At 39.2% G+C, this 18,060-nt stretch overlaps 1 protein-coding gene across 17 annotated transcripts in view; it reads left to right on the plus strand.

The window, feature by feature from the left end:
- PTPRD (protein tyrosine phosphatase receptor type D) overlaps positions 1 to 18,060 on the plus strand; it is a 1,183,295-nt gene that overhangs the window by 810,234 nt on the left and 355,001 nt on the right. Inside the window, exon 1 of one of the 17 annotated variants that reach the window (XM_052700440.1) lies at positions 16,938 to 17,240. The exons of the other annotated variants lie outside the window; for them this stretch is intronic. The gene's annotated coding sequence lies outside the window, so the exon portion shown is untranslated. Of the gene's footprint in view, positions 1 to 16,937; positions 17,241 to 18,060 lie in introns of those variants that run through there. 17 annotated transcript variants of the gene reach the window in all.

The raw sequence follows: 18,060 nt of genomic DNA on the forward strand, positions 1-18,060 counted from the left end.
TATTTATGATTTTGCTATGATCATAAATGCTATTGATGCCTTGCTTTATCTGCTGTTTTTATTCAATCAACTTTTTAAATGCAGGGCTTACTTTAAATGCAGGCTTTAAATGCAGGCTTACTCTGTGATAATAATGCCTATCTTATTACTTCCATTTGCAACCAGAGCTGTTTTCAAGAAGCACAACCTTATTGCTATCACATTTAGGCCAATTAGTTGAGATTTCATTGTTGTTGTATTGTTAGAATGAAGTTAACACATGTAAGAATTACATGTTACTTCCTGTTGCCAAAATTATAGAAGAAAACACCATGTACATATAGCAAGTGTAACTACATGAAAGTAGAATATATTCCCTACTCTTGGTTTATAGATTGTTCAGAAAAGTCAATTCTGATCCTGGATTTCTACATCAATATATATATATATATTTAATATATGTTTAACTCATACCTATCTATCCCTCTTTCACAGAATACTGTAGACAGTCTGAAACTGATGATTCTGGTCCTTGCTTGATACTACTACTTCTCTTCCAGCAGGGAAGAGAATTCTTTCTTGTTACCAATATCCCAGTTAGCAGATGATGTTTGTTATCAAGTAGATGTTATGATATTGCCTATTGTACAATAAGATCATACTAACTAATTCCTAGGATGACAGTGATCCACTCTTAACAGAAAATAAATAAATAAATAAATAAATAAATAAATAAATAAATAAATAAATAAAAGGCAACATTCCCGATTTATTTAATGAAAACAAAATTAAGACCCTCAGAATACAAATTTGGGATTTAACATCACCATGTGATGTCATCATGTGTAGTGGTCAACACACTTCTTATAGGTTGACTGGAGTCTCTCATCAGGTCCATCACACTGTCCTTTACTTCTTGAGCAAATAGAGTACATGATAACAACAGAAAATTCCTCTAGAATGATCAGCACCATGGTTTCTGTTCAAAGGAGGATAGCATGCTTACACTTCCAAGATCTTTTGCTCTCCTTTCTCTAAAAATTTATAACGAGAACTGCAGCCCATGAGTAACTCTTTATCACAGAATCATAAGATAGCTTACGTTGCAAGGGATCTTGATGTAGGTATCTTTGCCACCCACTAGACCTGTTTGCCCAAGTCTCCATTCAACTTTGCCTTGAACACCTGGTGTATCCACAACTTCTCTGGGCAATCTGTTCCAGTGCCTCAACACTCTCCAAGAATTACCCTAATATTTAATCTAAATTTTACCTCTTTCAAAGCTATTCTTCCTTGTGCTAATACTGTCAGACTGTGTAAAAAGTTGGTCTCTATCATATATATAAACTCCCTTTAAATACTGAAAGATGCCAGTGAGGTGTCCTTGGAGCCTTCTCCAGGCTGAACAAGTGCAGTTCCCTCAGCCTTTCTTCATAGCAAGATGATCCACCCTTTGATTGTCTTCGTGGCTCCAGCCCTCAGCTCACTTTACAGTGTAGTCTTTCACTTTCCTGTCTTGTTTTTTATTTGATTACCCAGAAACAGTCTGAATATTTTCGTTGTCCTTTTGTCAATTGCATTCTATGCAAAAATCCACATGAATACTTTCTATCATAAAGTTATGGGTCTGCAATTACAAGTAACCAGGCTGTTTCCCTTCTCTATAATTAAGGACAAAAATAATTACATATCAAGACTTATAATTTTGTGATGACACTGTGTTAATTATGCTTTTGAAAATAAAAGAACTGTACAAAATATAATTCCTTGCTCAAGAAGAGATGAATAAAAATAACCCACGTTTCTCTTGCATTATTTTCTACAGTAAAACAAATATTAATGGAAGAATTTACTTTTTTATGAGGGCAGCTGTCAGTTGTCCTCTGCTGCATTCAGTTTCTGCTACCAGAGGTGAATCAACGTTTTCTGCAAGAACAAGACATCACTGGAGTAAAGTAGACTATATTGTTCTATCTCGGTTTCCAAGTATGTAGCTATACCTGTTTCTTCATGTATCTGCAAAAAGTAGCCATAGAATGAACATGAAGACACAGAAATAAAACATGTTCAAAATCTGAATAATTTCTTTCTCCTAGCATGCTGCACTAAACTTTCAGTGTTTGCAGTGATTACAAAAGAATTCAGACCTACTACTTCTGAACTATCTTGCTCAATACCTTCATCAATGACCTTGATGAGCGGATAGTGACCACCCTCAGCAAGTTTGCTGATGATATGAAGTTGGGAGGATTGGCTGACATTGGCTGACACACCTGAAGGGACTAGTCTCCACTCAAACATGGCTATATAGAGTCCAAATAGAGTCATATAGATTATAGTCTCCCTTACAAAACTTCTGGATCACTCAAATTTCTAGGTGAACTTAATATTCTAAGAACTGAAATTCCAGAAGCTTTGACAAACGCACAGAAAAAATTCTGACATTTCCTGATGTTGTCCAGATAAATTAATTTTTAATGAAACTGTTAGTGTCTCTCTTTGTACCTTTCAACTACTTGAAGCAGATCTATGTCAACAGAAAGGGAAATAAAAGCTGTTATGGAATGCCTTTCTTAAGTCTAATCAGTGGTAGTATTACTTCAGATGATTACTTCAGCTGAAACACTAAGCATTACACAGCTAAGATTTTGCTAGATAAGAATAATGTCATTAAAAACATTAACTGTATTTTGATCACATATTGTACTATATCGTTAAGCATGACAGAGATAATGCAGAAAATGAATGTCTATTGATTAACTCTAGTAGGAAGGGAAAACCAAACTGTAAAGGTATATTATTCTGCAAAAGATCCAGATCCATGATGCAATTCTTAAGCATTCCTCATTTATAATTCTTCTTCAGTGATAACTGTAAATATTACTGCTAGATTATACACTTAGAGATAGAACAAATAATGAATTAGTCTGGAATATGGCTTTCTTACCATTTAAGTAATTGGATATTGATATTTTTTTCATTGTATGACCCTCATACCCTTAATACAACCCCCACCAGCTCATCTCTAATGTATATGAACAATAACAAGCTAAACATTGCAGAGAACAATTTGGAGAGAAGGGATGTCCTCCAGAGGGATGTGGAAGATAAGTGGACCTCAAAGAACTTCATGAAGTTCTGCAAGGTGAAATGCTAGCTGGGTTGAGCAATTATAAGCACTAATACGCAGGCTGGGTGAAAAAAGCATTCAGAGAAGCCCTGAGGAAAAGGCCTTGGGGATGTTAGTTGATGAAAAACTCAATATAAACCAGCAATGTGCATTTGTAGCCCAGAAAACCTGAGCTACATCCAAAGAAATGTAGCTAGCAGCATGAGGGAAAAGAAAATTTTCTTCATGAGAATGCTGAAGCACTGGAATATATTGTTCAGAAAAGCTGTTGAGTCAGTCCCTTGAAGTGTTCATGGCCAGACTGGGTTGAGTTTTGAGAAACTTAATCTAGTGGAATGTGTCCCCACTCACAGCAGACAGATTGAAACTGCAGTTTATCTTCAATGTTCCTAATGACCCAAAGTATCATAAGACATTCAAAATAAAAATAAAAATAAAAAAAATAAAAAAATAAAAAAAAAACCTTATTTTCTAGATTCTGAAAACACTTTAATTTTTCTTCATAGTTGACCATTTTGTTCACTTATATGAAATAATTTTGACAGTTAAGGCAAGTTAGAATCATTAAGTTACTCCATCTCACTCACATTCAAGTTCTCCGTAAAAGGTATAGTGAGTGTAGGCAAGGTGGAAAGATTTTATGAATCAAAAGAGACCTGTGATCAGTTCCAAAACTATGTAAGAATATCTAAAAAGACAACAGACTGATTATGGAAAGTCAAGAAGATATATCTTGTTTCCTTACGTGATTTCACGTAATACTTTCATAATCATACAATGGCACAGTTCAAATAATTACTATATTGCCCACAGATTTCATCAATATCAAGTCTTAAATAAGCAGTTTAATCCTCAACTTCATATACTAAATCATCATATAAATGACATAAAACATACAATAAATAATTTATTGTTAATGTATGTAATATATAGGCAGTTTCATAATAGTAATATGATCCAATACTTATGATTCATATCTATTATATCCAAATATAAAACAACATAGTAATAATAATAATAAATTGATTGCTGATCAAAGTTTTCCTATATTGGCATTTTTAATTACATAGGTTAATTTGCTGTAGTTTCAAATAAATTTCAACAATGTCAGACAGCTCCAGATTTTAAATGTTCTATCTATGTAAGGAAACAAAGAATCATGGAGCATCCTCATGGCTGAAGATTAGAAGTTTCTAATGATTTTCTAATATACGTCTATATCACAAATGGATTTACCTATGTTAAACATGCTATCGTCTTTGAGACAGAGACTACATTTGCATTATTCATTTTTATTCTGGCTATGGTAATTACAGTTTTATACCTGTCCAGTCTTACACATTTTCAGACATGAAAGTCCTTAGGCTTTTATGCGTAGACCTACAATTATCGTCACCTGTTTGTGTCTGCACAGCTTGGCAAATACAGAGTACAAGAGGAAGTACATGACATCTCTGGGTAACCCTTTTTTCATTGGAGAAGTTTTCTTTCTTCCAGTTCCTTGGAAGCAGTTTCTCTGGTCACTGTTTCTGCATACTGGAAGAACAGTAAATGATAAAAAGTGCAGTTCACTGATACAGAGCAACCTGAAATCATTAGGTAAACTACACACAGTCAAATGTGTGTTGTAGGAAAAACAAATACAAGATGGAAACAATGAATGTATGTCATCCTTACATGACAGAAAAGTTTATCTAACAGCACTGGAAAATACTTACCAGGATCACAGATAAGCATGTTGACTCAGTGACTTACGAAGCCACACTGCTCTAATAAGATAAACAGTATTTGAAACTTCCTTTTGTGGCTACACTTTTTCATTTTATTTCCTTCTTATTAATCAAATTAAGCAATCATTATTAAATAGATATCAATGCTTTCTACTTGTTACACTCTTAATCTTTACATTACCTGGATCTACGTTATTAGGTAGGGCAGTAAGATTCTGCAGGAGGTAATCATGCAGTTTTTCTCCTAAGTAACATCAGAAGAAATAGACCAAAATATTTATTAGGCTATGCTGAAGAGCATCCTGGTAACAGTGAGCAGAAACAGCAGCTGCAGTATCATTTACATGCTCCAGTAGCTTAAACTGTATTGATAAGCCAGTAGAACATCTGATGCTTGAAAGCACTGGATTGGTAGAAGTACCTAAAAATATTTTTTACCTGTCTTTTCTTTGTCTTGAAAGTTGCAAAGTCTCAAGAACAATCTCTCTGTTCTTCCTTCCTGTGTTTGAAGAATTATTAAAAAAATAAACAGAACAAACCCCAAAACTCACTGGAAGATAAAGTTCTATATTTACTGAAACTAAAATACAGTCTCCCAATTTCTTCTTACCAAAATAGTACACAAAATAATATTCATATATCTTCCACTTTTCTGTGTCCAGAAAATCACAATGTGGAACAGAATACTTTGTGATTGACTGTACTTCTTTTTGGATTCCTTTTTGAAATTACCTTAGAGAAAGGAGAGTGGAGGGGAAGGGGAAGCAGGGAAACACTGAAGGAAAATGTTCAAGAATTTATGTGACAAAATTAGGTAATTATTTATCTTCTTGTAGCAAATTGTACTGTTGCAGATCTTACTGATGCTATTGAATATATTGTTGAGTGCGCAGAGTGTAATTATGGGAAGACATCTCTATGTCTATATTATCACTGCATTTCACCACATTTATTATGTGAAAAGTGATATATGAATCTAGAACTTTCAGATCTTAAAGCCATTGCTGTTCTTGAGGGGGCAACGTATACTTTTCACGACTGTTCTAATGGCCCCCAATATGGCATTATATTTGTGACCAATTTCTTAATCATAACTAGCTAAGACAGGTATTTACCCTTCTCTTGATGTTCCATCTCCTCAAAATCTTGAAGAAAAATAGCTCTTAAATATTAGGGATATAAATACGAGATCTTTTCCTGAGACCAGCAGAAAAATGAGTTGGACCTAGGCAGAGTTACACAGGACAATGCATAGCCAATGAATCATTTAGCAACTAAATGCCCTATCAAGAAGAAACATGCAGTGAAAGATTCTACATTCAGAACTGCTGCCTGCCTCAGTACCTACAGATTCTGAATGAAGCTGTGCTTGTTTATAGCCTTATCAATGCTAAGCAAGACTATGCTGGCCTGTTTATGATCTCAGAAAAGAATGCAGCTTAGGTAATCTTACCTCCTTCTCTTTTTCCCTATTAAACATGTAAGTAAACATAAAGGAAGTAAAATACTCTTAGATGAAGTTCAAAGGATCTGGGAGGCACTGGGGCTGACGGTGGAGCAGTCTTGGGGAAGAGAGAATGAGATAAACCTGGAAAAGAGCAAATTAATGAAAAGCTAAGCTGAGTCATGGAACAGAGTGGAGAATCTGAAAGTTGAGAGAGAAAAGATCTAAAACAGATAAGCAAGCATAGTTACTTGATAACAAAGGATCTATTGGAAGACACAGAAAGTATATAATTCTAAGAAGATACTGTATGTCAGTGGCTGTAAGAGAACGAGAGAATGAGAAGAAACTGGTGGCTAACTGAACGCTGTTGTAGAACCAAACAAGAGTTTGAGGACTCAAATGAACAGGAGGAAAACAGAAGTAAGTCTGGAGAAGGAATAGCCTCTTTTTTCTTTTTTTTCTTTTTTTCTTTTTTTTTTGGTTGTTTGTTTGTTTGTTTGTTTTTAATGTCAGAATTATATCCTGAATATTCAGAATCTACATGAGATTAAAAATAACATTTCTACCACACCATAAATACTGGAGTTGAAATGAAAAAAAAACAAAAAAAACTCAAAAAAAACTCAAAAAAAAAAAAAAAAAAAAGAAAAAGAAATGAAAACAAACAAACAAAAAAACCCAGGAAATTCTTAGGATTCTTCTGGATTTGATTTACACCATTAATGTTCGCACTAGTTTAGGCCTTTACAAAAGGAAGCTCATTGGACTATTGGAAGCTCAAGGAGCTCATTGAGCTATATTTACATCTTAAACAAACAAAAAAACAACTGCTGAAGTTTATAATTAAGATCAGTTTTATAAAAGAACTTTGAAATTTTATTTCCTTTGTTGAAAAATAAGTTTGAATGGAAAAATATGACTAATACATGATTTCCCTCACAGGACTAGTTTAATATGGAAAACTGTCCTTCCATACTAAAACACAAAGGACTTGGCATCCAAACTTGCAAATAATCTGGAGTCAATACAATAGATTTAATCTTTCCATTCCTTTTTCATGAATAACTTCTTTGGCTAAAATATTCTTGATTATTCTTGATGCCTTAATTTCTGTTTTAATTGAATTGCTGAGAATGAGAATTATTAGAAAGTGTTGTGTGATGAGAAGTTCTGTTTGGATAATATGGTCTTAACAACCCTTGTTCTCCCTAGTATACAGAGTCTTCCTTAAAAGGATGTAAGGATGTTATAGTGCATAGTTTATATACTACATTCTGTAGGAGAATAACTTCAGTATGTATGCATTCCGTGATTATTGGATGGGATAAAAGAAAACATAAACTAAAATAATATAAAAGTGTTATAGAAAGAGTCATCACAAGTAAAATATTCTTTTTCAGTGGAATTTATGTTTATGTAGGTCACTCCTGATCACGCTGTTGAAACATTCTTTCTGAAATCAAATTTAAAGAATTCACAATATTTTAAATTGAAAATAATGTGGATGCACTGGTCATGAAAAACGCTAGGCTAACACTTTGTAGTAAAGACTTCAGGAGTTTTTATGAGGACTGACCTGTTAATAAACTTACCGGTACTTCTGAAGAAGTCACATTTAGAAGTGAGAGAATAATTTAGTTTTGTGTGAAGTCCTTGATGACAGGACAGGACAATGGTTTTCAAATGTCAGGATAAGAGGCAGTGGGTACAAACTGATACATAAGATGTTCCATCTAAACATCAAGAAGCATTTATTTACTGTGTGAGTGATGGATCTCTGGCACAGGTTATCCAGAATGGTTGTGGAGTGGAAGAAGTAAAGCAAAAAGTAGGATTGCTACCCTGGACTTCAGGAGAGCCAACTTTGATCTCTTCTGGGACCTACTTGGAGCTATCCCATGGGCTAGGATGTTGGACGGTAAGGGGGCCTGTGAGAGCTGGTCGGCATTTAAGCGGCTCTTCTTCCAAGCTCAGGATCGGTGCGTCCCTGTGAGGAAGAAATCGGGAAAGGGTGGTAGGAGACCTATGTGGATGAACAAGGAGCTTGTGCACAAACTCAAAGGAAAGAATAAGGTCCACGAAATGTGGAAAAAGGGTCTGACTACTTGGGAAGAATACAGGAATGTTGTCAGGGTCTGCAGGGATGCGACGAGGAAGGCTAAAGCCCACCTGGAATTAAATCTGGCAAAGGTGATAAAGGATAATAAAAAAGGCTTTTTTAAGTATGTTAACAGTAAAGGAAGACTAAGGAGAATGTGGCTCCCCTGCTAAGTGACGGGGGTGTTCTGGTAACAGGGGATGCTGAGAAGGCAGAAATACTGAATGCCTTCTTTGCTTCTGTCTTCAGTGAAAAAACTCCCCCTCGGGAATCTGAGACCCTGGAGATTAGTGAGAGGATCTGGGGAATGGAAGACCTCCCTTCTGTCAGGGAAGAGGTGGTCCGGGAGCGCCTAGGCAACACCAATGTTCACAAATCCATGGGACCCGACGGGATGCATCCACGGGACCTGAGGGAGCTGGCAGAGGAGATTGCTGAACTGCTTTCTGTCATCTTTGAGAGGTCTTGGAGGACGGGGGAGGTGTCTGAAGACTGGAGGATAGCCCAGTGTCACTCCGGTCTTCAAAAAGGGTAAGAAGGAAGACCCAGGCAATTATAGGCCAGTCAGCCTCACCTCTGTCCCTGGAAAGGTGATGGAACAGCTGGTGCTGGATGTCATCTCCAGACAACTGGAAGAAAAGGAGGTTATCAGGAGTAGTCAGCATAGGTTCACCAAGGGGAGGTCATGCTCAACCAATCTGGTGGCCTTCTATGATGTTGTCACATGCTGGGTGGATAGTGGGAAGAGCGGTAGATGTAGTCTACCTTGATTTTAGAAAGGCATTTGATACTGTCTCCCATGACATCCTTATAACAAAGCTGAGGAAGTATGGGATAGATGAGTGGACAGTGAGGTGGGTTGAGAAATGGCTGACGGGCAGAGTACAGAGGGTCATTGTTGGTGGTGCAGAGTCTGGCTGGAGATCTGTAACCAGTGGTATTCCCCAGGGGTCTGTGCTGGGTCCGGTCTTGTTCAACATCTTCATCAATGCCCTTGATGAGGGGACAGTGGCCACCCTCCGCAAGTTTGCTGATGATATGAAGTTGGGAGGATTGGCTGACATGCCTGAAGGCTGTGCTGTCATTCAGCGAGACCTGGACAGGCTGGAGAGCTGGTCAGTAAGAAACTGGATGAGGTTCAACAAAAGCAAATGTAGAGTGTTACACCTAGGGAGGAATAATTGCATGCACCAGTACAGGCTGGGGGATGACCTGCTAGAAGGGAGCTCTGTGGAGAGGGACCTGGGTGTCATGGTGGACGACAGGTTGGCCATGAGCCAGCAGTGTGCCCTCGTGGCCAAGAAGGCCAATGGCATCCTGGGATGCATTAAAAAGAGTGTGGCCAGCAGGTTGAGGGAGGTGATCCTCCCCCTCTACTCTGCACTGGTAAGGCCTCATCTGGAGTACTGCGTCCAGTTCTGGGCTCCCCAGTACAAAAAAGACAGGGATCTCTTGGAAAGAGTCCAGCAGAGGGCCACAAAGATGGTGAAGGGCCTGGAGCATCTCTCCTATGAGGAAAGGCTGATTGAACTGGGTCTGTTCAGCCTTGAGAAAAGAAGACTGAGAGGGGACCTGATCCAGGTCTATAAATATCTAAGGTGTGGGCGGCAGAATGGCGAGGCCGGACTCTTTTCAGTGGTGAGTGGAGACAGGACAAGGGGAAACGGACGGAAACTGCAGCATCGGAAGTTCCACACAAATGTGCATAAGAACTTCTTTACAGTGAAGGTGACGGAGCACTGGAACAGGCTGCCCAGAGAGGCTGTGGAGTCTCCTTCTCTGGAGATGATCAAGACCTGCCTGGATGCCTACCTGTGTGACCTGGTGTAGGGAACCTGCTTTGGCAGGTTTTGGACCAATCCCTTTGGCAGGGATTGGACTCGATGATCTCTGGAGGTCCCTTCCAACCCCTACAGTTCTGTGATTCAGTGATTCTGTGATCTTCAAAAGCCATCTGGATGTGGCTATGGACAAGACCCTCTAAGCATCTTTGACTTCTTATTTTTAATTTTTTTAATTTTCTTTTTTTTCAGTTTAGACACTTGTTGGCTGAGATTTCCCATCCAAATAGTAATAATCAAGTCACATAAAATTTTCTCTGTTTTTACTAGGAAACATATTATCTGAAGATCTTAGGAATTATGCTCTGGGGAAAAATAATAATCTGAATCTCTATGAATCAATTTGGTTCAACAAAAGAGAAATCAACTTAGCAATCCTGAAGCAGATTGAAGAGGGTACTACAAAGATCATTTCAGAGAAATCTTATTTTTATTCTCTAGAAACTTAGCATGTTGTTCATGAAATGTTTATAGACTCACAGCAAAGATGATATCACAATTTTAATTGCAAGTAATGTTTTGGAGAGACATGCAAAGAAGGATTTCATTTTATATTCTTCCTTTCCATTTTCCCATTTTATCCTGCAAAAGTCCATAAAGATGCACTACCAAGTCTGTGTCTTGTACCTTCCTTTCAGTGCTTGTCTGTGTCTCTTGATTCAGTAGAGAAAGGGAGGTAAAATGAGACATATGGAGATACACTCCATATCTCAGATGGCTGAGGAGATTAATTCTATAGTTGCTTCTATAGTCAAGAAGCAACAGATCAAAGCTGCAAAGTAAACCAAGACTTTGACTCCTCCCTCTATCGCTTTGACCCCCCAGGGTTTTTTTGACCCCCCAGCTCAGCTGTCAAATAGCACAGCGTTGTCACATGCAATGCTGTGATTTGAATCTCCTTAACATTTGGTAGGAGGGAATGTTTTGATTTGTGAGGCTTCACTTAGATCAACTTCTTGTTAGAGATTCTCTTTTTTATATAAAGTATTCTCAGAAACTTTTCTATAGAGGAAGCTACATAAACTAAGCAAAAAGTGTTTTCTTAAAAATGAGAAGATAGTATTCAAACAAAAGAATAACACAATCTTTTAGATGTGTAAATTTGTTAGCAACTTCCTTTTATTCCTAAGTTTTAAAGTACATGAATTCAACTATTTACTATTAGGACTTACACCGAATAGTTTCATAACTATGATCTCTGATCTACGGGTGCAAAATGGTGTCTTATTTTCCCTAGATCATGAAAGCAGTCATATAATATTACTACACTAGCTGATGTATGCTGAATCTGATTGTAGTCAAAGGTGTGAACTGGCTAGCTGTCATTTATCCACTCTTTCCTTTATTAGATCCCATTTTCCTTTTCTAACAGAAAATATCACACATCTCTCATTTAGTTCTTTGCTGCTGTCATAATAAGCTAAGACTACTTTTTTCCCATGAAGGCTACATTTTGAAACAAGAAGAAAATAAAGGGAAAATAAGAAAAACAAAACAAACAAATAACAAAATGAACACCTAACACCTATTGTACTGTGTTCAAACAGAACACAAATCTTGAAGCAGACCTCCTGCATCTGTGTGCGTACATGCATTGCATATACATGCATGATATTTTAAAGAAAAATAGCACCAGATTGTGTTCTGTACTCTAAGTACATTCTTTTTAAATTGTTAGCAGAGTTCTCACTACATCTAAAATACCCCAAATACTCTAGCAGTAAAAGACAAAGCTCCTCTATCTACAAATCTTATTTACAGCTTTCACTACATATGGTGCTGTTTATTTTCAGTTTGTGGCAAATACTCTAGTGCACTTTGATAATGCTCATCCTGCTTCATCACCTCCAAGTCCCTATAGATCTTCATGAACTATGCAATTAATTACTAGTTTTCTAGGCCTCCAGCTTTCAGCTCTTTTTGGTTTAAAAAGTAAATAAACAAATAAATAAATTTAAAATATAGCACAAGGACATAATGCAAGTTTCTATAATTATTCCTTTTTTTTTTTTTTTTTTTTTTCCTTAGTGATAGAAGCAATCAAGCCTGATTACTTTGTATTTATGTACTTCACCTTCTGGTCCTACCTCCCTTATTTCATACCTTTCACTGCTAACTTAGCTTCTTTCCATGGGGATTGGGGGTCTGTGGTACAGCAAGTAGTGGTGATGTGGCTCTGCAGAGCAAAGACGCAGAACCAAGTACAGACCATCTTACTGGCTAACCACTGTGGTGGAGTAAGTAGTTGACTTTTACTTGCTCCCCTTTCCAGAGGAGAGACAGTAAGGTGAATCTTCTCTGCCTAACAAATCCTAATTTCCACAGCAAAGAAAAAAAAAATATATATATATATTTTATATATATATATATATCCTGCTATATATATATAGCAGGATTTGAGACTATTTGAGTCCATCTCTGAAATGAATTTAAAACTTTCCAGGTAGATCATACAATAATATAAACCCTCATTTCTTTAAGGCAGCAGATACACAAATAGCAAATGTTCAAAAACTGTCACCAATAATTACTGTCACTAATTACTAATTACTAAGATGGCCTTCTTCTTCCTACTCAACTTTCCTCACTTAAGAAATTCAAATGAATCACAAAGGTTTACAAAACAAAGACAAGTATAAAGGATGTCTGCTAAGGTTGCTGACGTACTGAATCAGCATTTAAAAGATTTGTACTCAATTGTTACCGAAATATGTTTTTTGCACATAGACAACACGTGTTTACTTATCTAGAACTTTCTATTATCTTTAATAATGATAGTTCACCATATCTCTGGATTACAAATGCAGGTTTTCAGATATGAGTGCAATAATAACTCAGGAAAGTTTATTGTAGTCACTTTGTAAGCCAATCTATAACAGATGCATCAGTGTTGTTTTGGGATGCATCATCTGTTAGAGTTCATCTGACACCTTTTCATATATTACTCATAAATAACTGCAATAATAATAAAACTACCATAATGCATACCATAGCACATTAAAAAAAAAAAAAAAAAAAAAAAAAAAAAAAAAAGAGAGAGAGAGAGAATAATGTAGCAAATAACTTTTTTTTTTTTTTTTTTAAATTCCTCCACTCCTTGCAGTATAGTAATCTCATGATCTCATGTCCACTGGTCCACTGATTCCAGTTGTTAAAGAGTGTCTTACTGTGCTTAAGAGCTTAGTGGGATACCTTTTACCAGAGATACAATCCAAGGAAGAACAGCCAAGAGGAACACAGTGCTGCAAACTATTAATAGAGTACAATTTAACAAATGGAATTCATGAGACTGAGAAATGAGGCAATATGGCTAGTCATCTGAGTTACATTTTAAATGTTATGACAGAAGTCACCCAGGGTATGGTCACAGATAGGCATTCTGATGAGCTGAAGGAAGCCACCAGCTTGTTCTTCTCCTCTGTTGTCTTTTAAATTTTAAATCTACACTTTCATTCTGCACTTCAAAATAAAAATTATGCTGCTAGTATACAGCCTCATTGAAGACATAGATAGTAGGTGTATGAACAGGTGAATAGGGTTTCAATAATTAACTTTGAATGATGAGAGAAAGATGTTTTTTATAAAAAGTCAGAAGGAATATGTGATACTCAGTTTCAGGTAACATAAAAGGTGCTTCCTTCCTTCTACCTCTCCTCCACAAAATAAATAAATAAATAAATAAAAATAAAAATCTTCCAAACCTAATTTAATTACCATCTTAGAGATTGTTCAGCATCTTACAAAAAATATTTCGAAGTCAATAAGACATGTAAATGTTTTACATTTTCCCAAGTCAGTGGCATACTAATCTCACAGTAATGTACTGATGCAATCTTGGCAAAAATAGAAACTAGTGTAAAAGGCTGAGTTTGATTTTTTTATATATATTTAAAGAAAAAGAATACACTTTAATATGTAGTTTGTAATGGATGAATTATGCTCCTTGATGTTATATTTCCTCTGATAATGAAGAAAAAAATTAAAGGTGTATTATCAAATCATATATATATATATATATATTTGAGTGTATATACACATAGGTATGTATAGGAGTGCACTACTATCCTATGTATAAAATCACTGATGACACCAAGGCATGATACACACTAAATATTAAATACGTCACACCTTCATGGTTTTTACTTATTTATTTATTTTTCAGTAATGAATTTGGATTGTTTTCAATTTTTCTTTTTCTTTTTCTTTTTTTTTTTTTTTTAAATATTATTATTATAATTTATTGGGCATCACTACAAAATCTGGAAATTTTATCAATTATATTTACTACATCTGCTTAATACTGAATAGGATGAAATACATTTGTTCCTGATGCATGCAGTGTTGCTTACTGAACAGGAAAAAGAGTAACTTTAAGATAATGGAAAGCTAAATGTAGTCCCAAAACTCACATCCACATTGTGATACCACATGAAAAATATAAAACTCATGGTTTTATTGCTTGATTATTCAATGTCATGCGAGGATCACAGTTTGAAGAATACTAAAACAGCTAAGAATAGTGATAAAAAGTGCTGGGACATGACATTAAAACCTGAAATGCCTATTTAGAATTGCCATTTCAAAACACATAACAACTCTTGCAGTCATTGTAATCAAGGGAGTAAAGGTGAGAATTTTTGCTTTCTTTAATCACATGTATTTCAATGAAGATAAAATAACATTTTGATTTTTTTTTTTTTTTTTGCTTGCTTTACTTTGAAGCTGCTAGTTGAACACTTCATCTTTCATTAAATACTCTTTTCTGACAAGATGAAAACTAGTTATCAATGCTACATCTCATGTTTATTTTTTCAAACAAAGTTGTTTTCGTGCAAAGTCATTCAGCTTTTTGGAAGATTATTTGGAAGAGGCTAGTGCTCCTTTAAGAGTAAAATTATGTGGGGTACTACTGTTCATTCTGTAAGTGGAAGTGCCAAAAGCAGACAGGGATTTATAGGACTGGAAGGGAACGTTGTTTAATCTTGGCTTTTGTCAGAAATAGGCTTTGCTATGGCAGCACTACCTTCCAGTGGACATAAAATATCATTGTATGATAGAAAGTATTGTAACACCTCTCCTCTTCTGAAAAGTAGCCACTGTCTGCCACAAAGTTTGCCAGGATCTCCATGGCTGACTTGAGTCAGGGGCTTCACAGCTGTGCTGGGAAGTCTGGTTCCAGGACAGAAGTAACAGCCTGGAAAATATGCATCTATCATTGCACAATCATGAAGTCAGAACGCCCAGTTATGTGCCATCTATCCTAAGGGACTTCTGCTGCTGCTTTTACTGACAAGTGTTTTATTGTGCTCATCCTGACACCTTACTACCCTTTTACACGAGAGGATCTGAGGCATGGAAGATACGTGCTCTGGGCTTCTGAAGAGGCTTATTTGCTAACAGTGAAGTATTCCGAAAGACTTCTAGTCAAAATCCTGTTGTTTCCATCTGGTTCCTATACACTCTTTCTTCTTTACAAGAGTTCGATGAGATGGGGCAAGAAAAGCAACTTTTTTCTCAGCTCAGCTTAGAGCTCCACGGGCACGAAATCTGACCGTTCCCTGGGGAGAAATTCAGAGAGCTGCCAAGTACAACCGCGACCGCGTGCGCCAATACCGCCTTGTAATAACGCTCCTAACAACCTCCTGACACCCCTCCTCGAACCGGTAACCCCAAGCATTTCTTCAGTCGCGCGTAAAACGGAGCAAGATGTTCCGCTGAAGAAACACTTCAATTTCTGCGAAATCCACTTACCGAGGGAAGTTTTGAGGGAGGGAGACGACGAGCATCGCGACTTGCCAAAGTCGGGGGGTCCGGACAGCCAGGAGCAGCGCGGCCCAGCCCTGCCCCGCTCGCTGCCCGCCGGGATGCTCCCCGGGCCGGAGCGAAGTGACGTCACCCTCCTTCTCCTCCTCGCCTCCCCCCGCGAGCGCGAGCGTGTGTGTGTGTGTGTGTGTATTCTTTCGGCGTGGGGTTCGCGTGCCCCTCCAGCCGGCGGGGCAGGCTAGAGTGGGCGCTGGCTGCTGCTGTTCCATCCAGGCAGAGCTCGTTGCATCGCTCATTCCCTCACACTCTCCCAGAGGTCGGCAACAAGCTTTTCCCAACACTCGAGGCCGTACATATCCTGCGATCCACACAGCCTAAGAGGATTAAAAACAAACAACAACCAACCACCACCAACAAACCGCGCACAAAACAGAGGGAGGAAGAGAGTGCCATCTCCAGCAGCGCGTTCGCCGTACCGCTTGTCCCGCTGCCCCCGCGCTCCCTCGGAGGAGCGGGCGGGCAGGGAGGGGCTGCCGGTGCCAGGGCTCTCGAGGAAGGTTCCCCAGGATTTTTGTACGCCCCGCGCAATCCCCCCTTGAATTTGCTTACACAGCACTTTTTTTTTTTTTTTTTTTTTTTTTTTCTTCTCCCGGAGGATGGCCGGTAGAGTTGGAACATGGGTGGGCGACCTCGCTGCTATTTGTAGCCAAATAATCTGCTGAAAGAGAGAAGAAGGAAGAAAGAAAAGAAAAAAAAAAAGGCGAAGGGGGAAGGAAGAAGGAGAGAGAAGGGGGAGGAGGAGGAGGAGAAGAAGGAGGAGGAGGGGACGGGGAGGAGGAGGGGAAACGGAGCAGCGGCTCGGGAACAGAGAGCGCGCCCGGGAGCAGCAGCAGCAGCAGCCAGCGCCGCAGGAAGAAGGAGAAAAAAAGAGCGGAGTGGAGGAGAGGAAAGGAGAGGGGGCGCTCGAAGGAGAGGCAGGCGGAGACCTGGCTCTGCTGGATGCTGGATTTTCGGACTCTCATTGACTCTCTCGTACTCCTCAGCGCCGGAGTGTGAGACTCGCACCCGTGCCGGCAGCAGCGGCCGGCGGCTCCGCTCGTAGCTGCTGCTGTTGCAGAGCTTGGATTAAATTGGGCGCCTTCGGAGACAAGCGTGAGCAGCAGGAAGAGGTGGCGGCGGGAAGCGGCGGCGGTGGAGGGCGGGCAGGCAGCGGCGCTGGCTGCCGCTGGGACTGGGGAGCCAGCATGACCAGGTAACCGCTTCTCTCCTGACCCATTTTCTCCACTGCCGCTCCATCGCGGCCACCTCTCTCGGCGCGTTTGTGCGTGCGAGCGCGCTTAAAGACTGTGTATGTGCGGGTGTGTGTGCGTGTGTGCAGCGCGGCACACGTGTGCCTCGAGCACGGCTCTACCCCGGCTGCCCCGGGGCTCTCCTCAGGCAGCTGCCAGCCCTCTCTTCTCTTCTCTCCGCTCCTCTCTAGCGGGATCCAGCCCAACAGCGAGGCCTGCTTGGGAAACGAGGAGAGTTGTGGTGTGCGGCGGGGGGTGGGGGTAGGATGAGGGCAAGTGATTGATCAGAGTCGACGTTTCCACTGAACTGCCACTCTGCACGGGCAGAGGGGGGGGGGGGGGGGGGAAGAGGGAGGGGGGAAATCTACATGAATTACGCTTCGGCCGTTTGCTTTGAAGGAAGAATTATTAATATTAATTATTGCATTTAATCAGCGTGGAGGAGGGAGGGTGCAGGAGGGATCTGAGGCCAAGCGTTTGCTTCAGTGACGGGCGCGTGGGGCGAGAGGCCGTGAGGGGCTCCCGGCTGCGGTCCGAGGAGGGCTCTCTTCTCCTCCTCTTCCTCCTCCTGTCTCGGAGGAGCAGGGAGGCACGGGGATGCAAAGCTTTTCACTGGTTAGGCTTTTAATTTCTTTGTTTACTGTCCCGAAACCACTTAAAAGAGAGCACATCGGGTTGAAAACAGCGTTCTTAGCGTTGATGTAGAGGCTCGAAGATTTGTTCAGAAAACTTACCAGCTCCCTCTCCCTCTACGAGGACTTCTGCTGCGAGCAGACTTTCCCA

The sequence above is a fragment of the Tympanuchus pallidicinctus genome, unplaced genomic scaffold (assembly GCF_026119805.1).
Source record: "Tympanuchus pallidicinctus isolate F22 unplaced genomic scaffold, pur_lepc_1.0 scaffold4, whole genome shotgun sequence".
In the NCBI taxonomy this organism is placed as follows: domain Eukaryota; kingdom Metazoa; phylum Chordata; class Aves; order Galliformes; family Phasianidae; genus Tympanuchus; species Tympanuchus pallidicinctus.